The sequence below is a fragment of the Lycorma delicatula genome, chromosome 9 (assembly GCF_047948215.1).
Source record: "Lycorma delicatula isolate Av1 chromosome 9, ASM4794821v1, whole genome shotgun sequence".
Lineage (NCBI taxonomy): Eukaryota > Metazoa > Arthropoda > Insecta > Hemiptera > Fulgoridae > Lycorma > Lycorma delicatula.
Genome location: NC_134463.1, coordinates 97,369,499 through 97,385,570, shown reverse-complemented (window position 1 = coordinate 97,385,570; position 16,072 = coordinate 97,369,499). Strand labels below are relative to the sequence as shown.

The window sequence follows — 16,072 nt, the reverse complement described above, 5'->3', positions numbered from 1 at the left end:
CGATTAATTTGATTTAATTCACCATTTATTTTAACAACAATATATTTATCCTATCTTATATCCTTAATTTTTCCCGTATATTTCACTCTGTCTCTTCTACAGTTTCACCTTTTCCTCGTCCCTCTACTGCCAAGTTAACGAAATCTGGATGTCCTAATTAATGGTAGAGGGCCATTTAATACCTATTTAGTTTTTTTACAACGTTCTACTGTAAACTTCTCTTCTCTTCTGTTCATCTTAAGGTCTCTTCATTTTCTATTTTATTAACAAGTCTACTTTTTTATTTCTACTTAACACCAAATTTCAAAGGTTTCAATTTTTTCCCTTTCTGATTTTTCTGTCATCCGCATTTTACTGCCATAAAGCAGTACACTTTAGATAAATATTTAAAAAAAAAAAAATAATGCTTAAATTTACATTAGCTACTATCAAACTTTTATTTTTTTAGAAAAACTCTCCTTGTTTGTGCCAGTCTGTTTTATATGTAACTTTTTACGTCTGTCCTTTTTGATATTTTACTCCAAATATAGGAAATTTTGTAATTTTTTATATATTATGGTATTTAATTTCTTTTCATTCTTTCTGTCATATTTCATTACGTTTGATTTATTTTTATTCACTTTTAGACTAAGTTTCTTTCCTAGCAAGACTGATGCCATTCAGAATTTCTCTAAATACGATTTTTGTTTCATCATAACGGATAATATCATCAGCAAACCTTATCATTTTCACTGTGTCTCTTTGGATAGTTAAACTAATTAATCTTTCAGTTCCTATACTGCTTATTTTACGTACAATTTAAAATTATAACAGGAACAGACAACATTCTTGTCTCATTCCTTTCTGAATTAGATAATCTTATCTGTTGACATCTTTCTATATCTTCTGTTTTTACCATTACTACCTGATTTTTCTACAGATTTAAAAAAAAATATATAATATTTCATAATGTTTTATACATAAATTTTAAATATTTTGTCCCATTTTACAACATAAAATCCCTTTTTATTCCCATAAAAGACTAGACAAGTAGGATAACCCCCTGGTTTAAGACTACCTCAAGTCAAGTGTCAAGTCAAGTCAAGGTCAAGTGGTAAACTTGACATCGTAAATCACTTATTCAACAGCTGATTTCCGAAGTCCAAGGTTCTGAGGTTCAATCCTAGTAAACGTTAGTTGATTTTATACGTATTTTAATACTAGAAAATGGATACCGGTTTAATTTGATGGATGGAATTTAATTAACCACACATCTCAGAAATGGTCGACCTAAGTCTGTACAAGACTACCCCTCATTTACATTTTATACAAATCATCTTCATCTCATTGGGCCATGGGTTGCAACGTACACATTAGGAAAAAATAAATATTATAATGTAATCAAAAACATATGTGTATTCTTTCAATTCGTTTTTATTTTTTGACGGCATCTATATTTAAAGCTTACTTGATTTCTTTCTAATAATTTCTCTCTATCCATTTATAGAAAGATGCGGCTATTATCCACAATATTATTAGTTTATTTAAAAATTATTATTTAACATTGTTACTTTCAATAATGAAATACACAGAATATTGAAAATACTTTTCATGAAAATAAGTGGCGCTATTCGATGATTACAGTCATACAAATACACCAAGAAATATAACACACAAATATTACTTATCTTTAAGGAGTACTCGGTGTAAAAATTATAGAATTATGGTTAAATTTTTTTTGTACTACATTAATTTAGATACAAACAACACAAGATAAATAAATAAATAAATCATAATAAAGTGTGACGTAAATTTTATTTACTACGCAACAGTTTGTGCGTTTACACAATAAATTTCACAGTTTTCAAGGATCCCATCTGGAGTACTATGTGAAACAATATTATTTATTTACTAGCCTGAATATATTTTTTATTCTCTCAATAACTCTCTATCGTTGTACGTACAATATACTTACTAAACTACTTATTAATTATTACCTTGTTTGTGGTTCTTCTCGACAAAATCTTATTGACTCACTTTAACACAAATTTCACAATTATTTGGATTTTAAGTTATTCTTAATTTAGAAATAGATATAAAATTTTAGTTTCTACTTTAGAAAAAAAAATAGCTTTTACTTCTGCAATGGTAATTATTTAAGAAATAAATTACACTTTAAGCACTCTTAAGACTGAGACTTTAATGAGAAAATAGAAATTAAAGAAAAAAATGTAATTCTTTAAATGCATAATTTAAAAGCGTCAACGAAGTTACAATTGGTGTTAGATTTGATCGGTGAGTGGCTAGCAAAACGAAGGATAAAAGTAAATCAGAATAAATCAAATCACATTACGTTTGCATTGAGAAGGGCAAGTGTCCCGAAGTCTGACCGGGTTCGGTACCTTGATCATCGTTTAACGTAAAAGAGAAAAGACATCAACTTAACACCAAGTTTAATCGTTTGGGTAGGCTTTATTACACGCGGCCTCCGTGGCGCGAGTGATAGCGTCTCGGCTTTTCATCCGGAGGTCCTGGGTTCGAATCCCGGTCAGGCATGGCATTTTTCACACACGCTAAAAATCATTCATCTCGTCCTCTGAAGCAATACCTAACAGTGGTCTCGGAGGTAAAAAAGAAAAAAGCTTTATTCTTTATTAGGTAGGAACTCACACCTGTTGTTTAACAATAAACTTTTGATATACAAGGTGATTCTAAAACCGGATTGGACATGTGGCATACAGTTATGGGGCACGATGTGAAAAAGAAACGTTGAGATTATACAACGTTTACAGAACAAGTTGGTGTGATCCATCTTGTTTCGGACCATTGCAGAAGAACCGTGGTTCCCTCGTAATGAGGAAATTCACGTCTATCTTGGATTGTCTTATGTTCATGACGATATAAAACGGTTCAGTTTAAGTTACAGAAAACGACTAAAGAGTCATGTGAACTTGCAAGCGGTTAATTTCCTAGACAATAGTGAACATGTCCAGCTACTGAAACGCCAACACATGCTAGACTTGGAATATCTGAGTGGCACTTGAACTAGTTTGGTATCGGACTTATATAGACAACTTACAATATACTTATACTTATATAATATGTAATATATATAATATAAAATATAATATACTTATATAATAATTGGAGGTAGACAACTTATTTAAGTTGTTTCCTTATGTCTTAGCGTAAAGAAAGGGTAAATAAGTCTTATAACAATTTTCAAAATATAATATTTATTAAAAAAAATTATAATAATAATACAAATGAATATGGTTCACCAATAAAGAAATAAACCGTTAAACTGAAGTAAAAAGTAATCTAATGAAGAAACTGATAAAAAGAAAAGGCTATAAAAAGGCTGTAACAGAGGATTGTAAAGAAGTTTCAAGCTCACCAAAAATTGTAGTGAAAGAAAAGAAGGAGATAAGAAGATGAAGGAGCTGAAGAGACTTGTAAAGGAGAAGAAGAACAACAAAATAATGAAGAAAGAAGAGACAGAAGAAGAGTTAATAGAGAATAAAAGGAAAGAAAACGGAAAAAAGAAAAGAGAAAAACAAAAGGAAAATAAGAGAAAAAAGAAGGGCAGGAACAATGATAGAAAGAGAGGAAAAGGGGAAACGAAAAAAAGAAGAAACAGAAAAACAACAACGATGTAAATAATATGATTTTCTCGAATTTCAAGCTCGGTATGATTAAATTAATTAATCCTCCCGTGTATTTTACATTAAATTTCACGAAACTAATATTCTAAGAACTACACGTTTTGGAAACATAATTTTTGGTTTCTTTATTCGAAAGTTGAAGGATAATTTATATTGCAACTTTTTGAGATATCGGATAACATTGTTTTCAACAGTAAAGTGATGACAGAATGACTAGCTTTTATATAAAATTCATTCTTACTTATAAATTTAATCATATCAATACAATCTTTAAAATAACGTAAAAAATATTTGAAATTAAGTTATTAAAAATTTATAATTTTTTTTTATTTATAACATAGTTATTTTTAGACCGACTGCTGTTTTTATGTTTATAAATACCTTCAAACAAGTAGCAATGCGCTGGAAAATTAATTTACGGTAACTCAATTAAAGAGACAAACTTGTAAAAGCTCATAGCTTAGAAAAGCGACGAGATAATGTACGAGTATTCAATAGCTAATAGTCAAAGGAGTAAAGTTAGGCCTTTCCTATATAAAGGTTTTAACCATACTGTTCAGTATGGTTAAAAATAAACTGAATCAAAAAAATAATAAAATAACGAGGAAATTAAATAAAAACAACAAATAACAAAGTCAAATTTAATTATATTAATTAGTTTTTTTGGCTAAATATTAATATTTTTTATTCGTTAAAATCCTAATATTGACTATTTTAATAAAATATTGATTATATAATTAACTATTTAATAATAAAGTAAAAATGAACCGGGAGAAAAAAAGGAGGGATTTAGACCGTGGAGTAACTATCCTGAAAAATAATCACTCTCAAATTAATAATAGATATACACATAATGAAACGAAGACAACTAATAATATCATTCATAGACTTCCAAAAAGCCTACGGCCTACGCAGTATTCACAGACCATCAATGCTGAAAATATTAAGAAACCTAGGATTACACTCGAAACTAGTAAAAATGATAGAACTCACGTTAACTGACACATATTGCAAAATAAAATTCAAAGGAGAAATATCAGAACCATTCCTTATCAAAACAGGTTTAAGACAAGGAGATGGACTATCCCCACTGTTCTTCAACTGCGCCCTAGAATATGTAATGAGAGAATGGAACAAAAAAGACCAACCACAAGTAACAATTGAAGCAAGGAAACACATAAACCATATCAAAGTAAACTGTCTAGGATTTGCAGATGACCTAGCGTTTCTAGCCAATAACATCGAAGATGCTAGAATCCAAGTAACTTCATTGAAAGAACTAACAGAAAAATAGGTCTAAGAATATCATATGAAAAGACTAAAATAATGGCCGTAAACGTGGTATGAACCACGTAATCATAAACGGACACGAAGTCGAGCTAGTTAAATGATTTAAATATTTAGAAGAAAATATCATACATGACCTCAAAGAAAAACTAAACTGGAAAGAAAGAACACAAAAGCTCAGTTATGCACAAAATACCACCAAAACAACATATACCAAAGATGCATATCAATAGATACAAAACTCAAACATTACAAAACTGTAATCAGACCTATAATATCATATGGAAGCGAAACACTCTTCAAACTAAGATCCAACATTTCCTACTCAGCAGAGATGCAAAGAATAGAAATAAGAATTCTAAGAATGTGCATAAATAAAAGACGACTTACTGATGGGGGAAAATGGAGACTCATACCAAACTAAAAGGTACGTAAAGACGTAGAGCCAGCTCTAGACTACTTTAGTAAGAAAAGAATCTCCTTCTTTGGACACATAATAAGAACAGAACCGAACAGGCTCATGAGGAAACTAGTCGAGAAATACTGTAAAATGTCCAAAACTCCGACCTGTATTACCGATTATAAACAAGATATGCAAGAACTAGAAATCACAATAGATGATTTACGAAACAAAACTGACAATATATAAATACTAAAAGAAGTAATCTCCAGATTTAAAATTTAAAAAAAGGAAACAATAACGAGGGTTTGTTCAAAAGTACTCAAAAAAGCAAGCTCTGACAGAATGACAGTATTGGGAAGCAAACAAAAATAAAACACGAAGAGTGACTTTAGTCACTCTTTAGTCAGAGTTGACTAAAGTGGTCTACTATGACCCCAAAATTCTCAAAAAAGTAGAAATATTCATTAAGTATCCAACAAATAGGAATAAACCTTTTTCAGATTCCATATTTTCTTTTTTAATATCACATACAATATAGATTTCTTGTTATTAGAGAAAAAGTAAAGAATAATACTTAGTTTTTCATGTAAATCTAAACTTTCTTATATCGATACCACATAAAAAGATTAATAATTTTTTTGTATTATTTTTGAAATTTATGCAAACTTCCAAAAGAAGAAATTAAAAAAAAAAATAATTTGGTGTTTTTTCGGAATCCGATAGCAAGAAATTATAAATATAATCTCTTTAAAAGAAAGATTATATTTTTATTTTAATCTCTCAAAAAGAGAAATTATATTTATAATTTATCTGCAATTACCCACCGATTTGGAAGAAAAAAAATTGAAAAAGTTCTGTCAGATTCCGAAAAAAAATAATTTTTTTTCAAATCAGTGGGTATTTATAGAAAAATTATAAATATAATTTAACCAAATTAACCTACGATCGCTTTGCTCGCTAACCAATTTTTTATTATTTCTACTCATCGATTTCATTCAAACATTCTCTTCCAAATGTACCTGAGAGAGGTCCAGTATAAGCATTATGCCTATAATTATAAATATAATCTAGCCAAACTTAACCTACGCTCGCTTCGCTTGCTAACCTGAACTAGCGAACGAAGGTTAGCAAGCATAGGTTGTTTGGTTAAGATATATTTATAATTTCTCTGTTTTCTCTGTTAATAAATGAAAAAAATTAAAAAAAGTGGCTGTTGGTTTCCAAAAAATTATCAACAATTTGGGATGTTTTATGTACATGTATATGTATATATATATGTAATATATATAATATATATATATATGTATGTACCATCCCAATCGCATCTTTGTTCGTGTTGTTTGGTTTTATATATATATATATATATATATATGTGTGTGTGTGTGTGTTTTTCTGTGTGCGTGTGTTATGTTACCATTTGTTCCTGATGCGTTGATACTGTTATATGTTTTATATTTGTAAAAAATGTTCCAAGCGATGATAGTGAGGGTCACCTGAATTTGCGTCAGGTGTCGCAAGAACTTTGAGAGCAACGTTTTGCACATTGTTGTCAACGGCATTGATTTCTGTCGAACGTTCGCCTTCAGTTCATCGATATTGAGGGTTGTAACATTTGTTAAGAAATTTATTAAGTAAGTAATAATATATATTATATAGATAATCTAATGTTACAACCCTCAATATCTATATATATATATATATATATATATATATATATATATAAATCTATATATTTCTGAATTAGTTAGGTTTCTGAATTAGTTTGGACCCGCTAGGTAGCGCTGTGTTCGAGATATTTAGAAAAATTATATTTATAGACCAATTTGGTTCGTATTCAGAATATGAATATTAGTTACGTGAAAAGAAATATTTTTTAAAAACTGTACCCGCAAGGTGGGGCCGGTGTCGACATATTTACGAAACAAACAAACAAATATACAAATAAACTTTTTTGTTCTCTATATATATATATATATATATATATAAATATATATAAAAGGCTTGTTCGTATGTGTGTCCGCTAAAGACCAAAAAACTAATGGACCGATTTACGCGCGGGAAAAAGGGGAAAGAGAAAAGGGGAAAACGGGAAAGGGTAAAAAGGAAAGTGGGAGAGGGGAAGGGTGAAAGGGAGAAGTTAGAAAGGGAAAAGGGGAAGGAGAATAAGTGAAAGGTAAAATTTGTCAAGTTCAGATTTTTAATTTTTTTATCACATTTTCAATTGTGTATCAAATTTATCAAATTCTCTCTCTCTCTCTCTCTATATATATATATATAGGAATAGCGAAGCATTACCGGGTCTACTGGTATTTTAATAAAAATTAAAAAGCAAAAATTGTAATTATGGAGTAACAGATTTCATTTGCGCGCGGTGTGTGTGTGTGTGTGCGTGCGTGCGAAATCTTGCATTACTGATAAAGACATTACACAAGATTGAACATTAGATTTGATTAAATAATAGAAAGCTTCATCAACCCCATCTGTATCACCGGTATATTAGATCATTCTAGTTTTGAAGGTATTTTTATTTATTGTAATACTTCATTTGTACTAGATTTAAAAAAAAATCAGTTGATTAAAGCGAAATATTTAATGATAAATAAATTTAATAAAACAAATTTCTTATAGTAACAAATGCTTTAATAAAATAAATAAATAGTTCAAGAGTTAATGATAAAATAATACAATAACATAATTTATAAAATTGTATAGTTTATACGGTGACAGAGGACTTTAGCTAAGAGGAATTTTAGAGGTAAATCTTTTTTTATTTAATTTTTTTGTGATGAGGCATAAGTAAAAACTTCTGTCAGTCTAACTAATGGACGAGGGGTGCGGGAGGGACGGGGGTTTAACAAACGCAGGTGGCTTCCTTCGTTCTGATTGGCTACCGTCAGACAGTACTGAACAAGCGTTGTACAATTCAAATACAACCGTAAACATGTGTACATGTGTGTGTGCGTACGTATGAGTATTGCTGTGCGAGTAACACGTTAATATAGACGTTTTCTTATAAAGACATTTCTTATATAGACGTTCGATATAATTAAATTAAATCAAGATTTGTCGATTATTTTATATTTATTACATTTTATTTAAATAATAATTTTGAAGTATGAAGCGTACGAAAATGCCATTCACACTTAAAATTTAATTTCTTTACACACGCGCGCGCACGCACACACAGAGAGAGAGAGAGAGATAGATAGATAGATAGAGAGGGAGAGAGAGTGAGAGAGAAAGTATCGTGACGTCGGATATAATGACATATCGGATAAAGTGACCAAAAACATGTCTCTTGGTATGCTGTAATTCATAAATACATTATGTATATTGTTTATAATTACATCGGTTGTAGAGACAAATCAGTTATTATGACTTATTTTCTCTACTGCAATGCGATATTTTATCGCTTATAATGACGGACGGAAGTGGCTCGTCAATAACGTGCATTGTAGCTACGGAAATATTTTGACGGTTAAAATGAGTCAACTTTTCCTTTTTACCTGCATATGTACTATATATAGTTCTTGTTTTTCTTATTTTCTTCCTGTACTAGATTATTATAAACTGAAGCAACAACGTTCAGTTGTTATTAATCTTTTGCTGTGAACCTATCATATCGTGTGGATACAGTATTTTATTTTACGTATCCTGGGTAATTCATTTAACCAACTGGTCGAGTCGGATCTATATGACCCGAGACATTATTTTCTATTTAGAATTTAATATTTTCCTCAATGGTATTAGGTTGGCAAGCCTGCTAATCTCTCATCGTAATCCGTTCTGTCAATCAGTAACCAGCTTCCCTTAGTTTGTGTAACAAAAATGAGATATTTGACCCGACGCGACTAGTTGTGTTACACTATTACGAGAGATTTTGTTAAAAATTTAGGCCATATTTTAGTACAAAATTTACTTGTTAAAAGGTATCTCATTCCGGGAAACCAAAAACAACTTGAAAAGAATAAAAATATGTTTTAAAGAACACGACAACATTACTGTAGTTGATGTTCAATAACCAGAGGAGCGAGATGTGGAAGTTAGAAGGATACGTAAACGCTGACACCTCTGGCGGAGCACCAAGGACAATAAATATAGCATTGTTTGTGTGAAATGAGGGCACCATATTTTTAAAAATCACACTTCTTTTATCTATAAAAATTGTGATTAATGTTAGTGATGGAAATAAAGAATTTCTAACTCTCAAATAATAAATTTAAGAAAAAATATATACAAATGTATTGTTCAGGAAATCAATTTGACACCCAAGTAAATTGTGCATTGTTTACTTGTAGATATTCGGCTCAGTTCAAATATTTTTATTTGAAAACATATTTTCAGATTGTGTTGTAAGTTTGTCTTCAATAATCAATCGGGAATAATTATATGTTTACGCCAGCAAAATTGAACTAAAATGTGATCTTTATTTTTTACAAGGTTTTTTAATTTCTGTTTTTCCTCGATTATTTTGTTTTAAACAAGGAAATATTTATTTTTATTTGAATAAATAATAGTTTCTTTTTCGAATACAAGTGTTCCTTTCTTTTTAAATCGAATAATATATTATTAATTTAATTTAGAATGTTCGGGTCATAGTGACCCGACGCGACTAGTAATGTTATAAAAAGAGAGTGACCAGTTAAGGGTTAATAGTGATTTAATTATGACTTCGCGAAAACATTCATGATAGAGGAAAAGGCGTACATTATCTGGCGGTTAGAGTATGGTGAAACTAAGAAGGACATCGCCCAAGAATTAGGCGTAAGTCCTTCGACAATAACGGTGATATGGAAGAACCGTGAAAAAATTAAGAAAAATTTTGAAAAAAATTCCATGAAATCAAAAAAATTATAGCCTAGTCAACATAATGATGTAGACCAAGCGCTGTTAAAATGGTTTAAATAACAGAAGGCTAGTGATATCGTTATTAGCGTCCCTATATTACAAACTAAGGCGAATGATTTTTCTGAAAAATTTGGTAAACCACATGAAATAACTTCACCTTGAATGCAACGGTTCTGTCAGCGTTGCAATACTGTGTTGGGGAGAATAAGCGGTGGGGCTGCAGCAGCTCCAACCGGTGTGTCAGAAAATGGCTAGAAACCATTTCTCCAAAATTAAAAGAGGGCTATTCGGACGAAAAATTTACAATGTTGATGAATCCGGTCTTTTTTTTAAACTGACGTCAGAAGGAACCCTTCGGTTTAAAGGCGAAACATGGTTGGTCGGGTGGGGGGGGCGTTAATTATCAAAAGAAAGAATAACAGTAAAAAAAACTTCTGGTTATAGGGAAAAGTGCTAAACCGCGATTTTTAAAAAAAATTGAAATCGCTTTTTGTTATGTACGAAATTAACAATAAAATTTGGATGACAAGTGATATCGTTACGTCTTAGTTACGAAAATGGGACCGTGAATTAAAGATTGAAAAATGACAAAATACTCCTCCACATAGACAACTATCCGGCTCATCCACACGTTGAAAATCTTTTGTTAGTGTTCTTACCACCAAAAACAACAGTAGTCTTACAGTTCTTAGACCAAAGCGCGATCAATTCGGTAAAACTCCACTACTTTTACAAATTATACAGGATTTAGATGAAAAAAAAAAGGAAACTATTCTCGATGCTATGATTATGTTAGAAAGATCATGGAATAACGTTTCTCTGCTGACTGTAAAAAATTGTTTTCGACATGAAGTATTTTTACCACAGGCTGGCAAAGTTACTGACGTCTTTCATGTGAAGAAGAATCTTTAGCGGAATGGGGCAGTAGTCTGCAAAATCAATCGTTGTTAAATGCATTGTTTGAAGATTATCAAGAAGTTGACAAAGGTTTAGAAACGCATGGAACTATAACAGTGATGATGCAGTAATAGCAGAAATAGCCGGGGAAGTAGATAATCACAACGAAGGTAATTATAGCGACAACGATGAAGACATCAACCCGCCAAATCTTCCAGAAGTTTCAGCGGCAATGAAAACCGTTTGACAGTTTCTCAATTCTACTTACAGTAACTTATAATGAAGAAACAAAGAGTTTTTGTTTTGATTTATAAAAGAACCTTCAAAAACTGTATTACAACGCAAAATGTTCGAAACAAAGCAAAATAACCGACTTTTTGCAGAATAATTAATTTTTATAATTTTTCTCGATCTTGTTTTACTCTACCGTATTTGTATTTATTATTGTATATATATTTTTTTTTATATTATTACGGAAATAAATTTTTATCATTATTTTTAATTATTATGATTTTAATGTATTACAATACCCGTGTAGATGGCATTTTTAAAGTAGTACCACTAATCTACCTCTTTCTTTTCCTGTTTAGCCTCCGGGAATTACCGTTCAGGTATTACTTCAGAGAATGAATGAGGATGATATGCATGATTGTAAATGAAGTGTAGTCTTGTACAGTCTCATTTCGATCATTCCTGAGATGTGTGGTTAATTGAACCCCAACCACCAAAGAACTCCGGTATCCACGGTGTAGTATTCAATTCCGTACAAAACTAACTGCATTTATCAGGACTTGAACACTGGAACTCTCGACTTCCAAATCAGCTGATTTGGGAAGACGTGTTCACCATTAGACCAACCCGGCGGGTACCTACCTAAATATCGTTTATTGTGACTATCGATTGTAATGACTAAAATCGTCGGTTCCTTGGAGGTCATTATAAACGATATTCACTGTATATATATATATATATATATATATATATATATATATATATATATATATATATAGACCAATGTATAAAGTTTTAGACTTAAAATCTTCCAAAACTAACAAATCAATTTCATTGAAATTTGGATATGCTGTAACAGAATATTTGAAGTTGTACATTTTAAAATTCGATAAAGATTGGTTGAGTAATTCTTGAGTTACGCTTAATTCAAGGTTAAATGGAACGGTAATGACGCCTGAAAACATAACCCCAATTTGAGATTACGTTGAATGGGTAATGATGTATTTTTCATACCAGCTTATGTAGTGAGTCACAGTGGAGTTCAAATTTGATGTTTGTGTGTAGCTTCTACTGTTTAATCATATTATGTAGTGCATTGTACTTTGCAAAGCAGTGCTTTCTGACTGAAATAGTGAGGGCGTCCAAAACGAAAAATCGGTCTTTTTGCGCGAGTTTTTTATTCTGTACTTTTACTGGATAATGAAAATAATTTATTAATCTTGTTTTAAATAAAGTTGTTAAAAAAATAGAAAAAATTTCTCTGATCGATATTTATAAGTTAATTATTCCAATTAAAATTTACACTAAACCCAATCATAGTTAGCTTTAAAACGAAGAATAGAGATATCTATATCTAAAAATAACATCATAACTTTTTAAATCAATTACAATTCAATCAAAAAAATTAATTCCAAACATTAAATTTATTTTAGAACAATACAAATTATCAATTATGATATTAAAATATTCTTCCCGTTCATAAATTTAATTTACTACAATCGACTAACCTGACTTAAAAAAAAAAAAAAAGTAAGAGCATGAAATTGAGTACATATAATTTGAGACAATTTAACCAGTCCTCGGTAGTATAGTGGTCAGTATCCCCGCCTGTCACGCGGGAGACCGGGGTTCAATTCCCCGCCGGGGAGGTAATTTTTTTTAATGAAAAAAGTAAAAAAGAAATTAATTAGAAAGGTATGTATTAAACAATTAAAAAAAATTACGGGTATGTAAAATTCATTTAAAGCAATGAACAAAATACTTTTTTAAACTAGTAATAAAGTCGACTTCAACAGAAATTGTTCAAAAAAACAATTTTTACAAATCCTTCATTAAATTTCAACTTATTGAAGTTAACTAAAATAACTAACAACTCAAATTAATCAGACGTGAAATTCAGAATTATAAATTTAAAGAAATAGTATAATTTTTTATTATTTAGTGCAATTTAAAGAAAAAAAAACAATATATATATTTATGTTTTTCAATTTTATTTCTTAAAAATAAGGATAGGCCAACTAAAAATGCTGCCGGGATGGAAAAATAAACCATTAGAAACCCTGGTACGCCAAGGAATGTAGAGAAACAAATGACAGAGACTGACGAACCGAGGGCTAAAGATGTTTAGAGTAATATAATGATTTTTTTTTTTTTTTGTGAAATACGTCAAATATAAGAAGACTAAATGTATGTACTAATGTAATTTTGGTCTACACATCATTAATAGTGTATTGTAACAATAGTTCTAAGCATACTGTAGATTACTCCAAAAATCTTCATAATGTGCGTATAACTTTTCATTATAAAACCTTTCTCATTGTCTGAAAATTAATGTGCCAATACCAAGATCTCGACAAAATAAAAAGGAAAAAAGGGGAAAAACCAATCAAATAAATCGATCCATTGTGTAACGGATAAGGTTGAATTTAAAACGAAACAAATTGCTTTAATGGAGGGATTTCACTTTTTACTTATTTGCACAAAGAAAAGGAAGTACTGTGATCGCGAAAAATTTCGGTTTTCAAATTTCAATGGAAATATCCATTTTGACTAGTTTTGGGGTGAAGTTTGTACGTACGAATCTCGCATAACTCAAAAACGATTAGCCGTAGGATGTTGAAATTATTGATTTAGGACTGTTGTAACAAGTGGTGAACCTTCCCTTTTGATTGCAATCGACTGGACCAAAAGTATCCAATAAAGCCCAAAATCTAAAAGATCTGGATTTTGTACTTTTTCTGCAGTAATAAACTCTTGTAGAGAGCTTTTCAACGATATATCATACTTATTTTAACTGGTTCCAGAGTTATACCTAAATAAAATTTTAATTAATGAAATATCTGAATTTTACAGGGGGAAGGCACATCGGTTCAAATCCGACTTCATCTCTTTTCTTTAATTTAAATATATTGATTTATTAATAATTATTAACCTCTGATTGTAAAAAAAATATAAGAAATATAATTCAATAATAAAAAAAAATATCAAAAGTTATTAATGAAATAAACTTTTATGTACTTTTAAGAATGTGTACTTGTAATTTAATAGGCGCACAAGGAAGTCATGTAGTGTCCACATCAGATTTTTTTAAGTTTAGAAATCAATTATATACTGAATTTATATGAATACAAGAACTTTTTTCAAGTATATTTTTTATATTTCTGTTTTTATTATATCGATAAGATTGACTTATGATTAACATATGATAAAGCATACATTAAACATTAAAATAAAATTATTGCTATAAATAACATCTTTAATCATTCACTCATTGAATTTTTATAGTTAGAAAAATCTATATATAGAATAATATTTTGTGAGCAATTCATAATTAACATCCGGTAAAAACTACTGAAGGTAAATTGGTGAGAATTTGTACACACGTTCTTCTTACGGTGTAAGTGCACAGTTTAAAGGGTTATTTTCTTAATTGATCAGTAAAAAAAAAACGAATGTATCAACTTGATTTTTAATGTATGTAATCTGCATGTAAATATCTACAAACCAATTTTAAGATTTATTTTAAATTCCGGGTTTAAAGGTTAAAATGGATTTTTGAATATTTTTTTAGCACCCGATTATTTTTTCAACTCTATAGCCAAAAATAATAAAAAAGTTCATACAAACATAGGTCAGAAAACGGTTTGTTAACAAGTTTCTAGTCACAAAATATTTTGCTCTGTTTTCTGCTCTCTCTATAAAATTAAACCGTACTAAGATTCTTGGGGTACAAATTTAGGGGGTAAATTTGGTACTTTCTTATGGTTTTTGATCTAAGAAATTGAATAAAAGTGATTTCGGATGAAATTCTATCGAGGTTAATTAAAAAATTTATTAAACCGATTTAAGTAAGTAAGTAATATTCTAATTACTGATGAATCCTGTTTTACATTAAATGGCATTGTAAGTTATAGAAACACACACTTGAGCAGAAGAAAATCCCCATGAGACTTTTTTTCTGTTTAGCCTCCGGAACCAGCATAAGGTATTACTCCAGAGGATGAATGAGGATGATAAGTATGAATATCAATGAATTGTAGTCTAGTACAGTCTTAGGTCGACCATTCCTGAGATGTGTGATTTATTGAAACCCAACCACCTTAGAACACCTGTATCCACGATCTAGTATTCAAATCCGTACAAAAGTTAACTGATTTTACTAGGATTTGAACTTTAGATCTTTTGACTTCAAAATTAACTGATTTCCAATGACGAGTTCACAACCAGACTAACCCACCAAATGTGAATATTTTAAAAAATATTTCTATTTTTTGAAATTCGACTTTGGAAGGTGTGAAGAAAGGTAAAAAAAAATTGAATAACGATCGCAAATTTTCCTCTTTTCCGACTATACTAAACGAGATATTGGGCTTGAAAATACTCTTTAGTTAAATATCTAAAAACTATTTTCGGGTATTTTTACGGGTGAGTCTGTATACGGCGCAGCGGCCAACCAACACAGCCATTGTCGCTGTTACTGTACGTGCGATGCGACTGGATGCACTTACCTCCGGTTACTTAACTAATAATAACAATAATAGTGTGTTTATTTCTAACTAAAAGCACACATTCAGTTTGAAAAGACAAAGAATTACATTCAATTTATAAAAGAAACATAACATACAACATATTTATACTCGTTACAATTTAACAATAAACAAACTGAAAACACTCTCTTCCACACGTAGACATAACCGTAAGGTCGTCTGCCCCGTTGCGAAAGAGTTTAGTTATTACAAAATTACTTATACTTCGTATCTTT

At 30.2% G+C, this 16,072-nt stretch overlaps 1 non-coding gene across 1 annotated transcript; it reads left to right on the top strand.

Moving 5' to 3' along the window:
- Positions 1–12,887: 12,887 nt before the first annotated feature.
- TRNAD-GUC (transfer RNA aspartic acid (anticodon GUC)) lies at positions 12,888–12,959 on the top strand. Its single transcript has one exon. It is a non-coding gene; the product is annotated as a tRNA-Asp (tRNA).
- Positions 12,960–16,072: the final 3,113 nt, after the last annotated feature.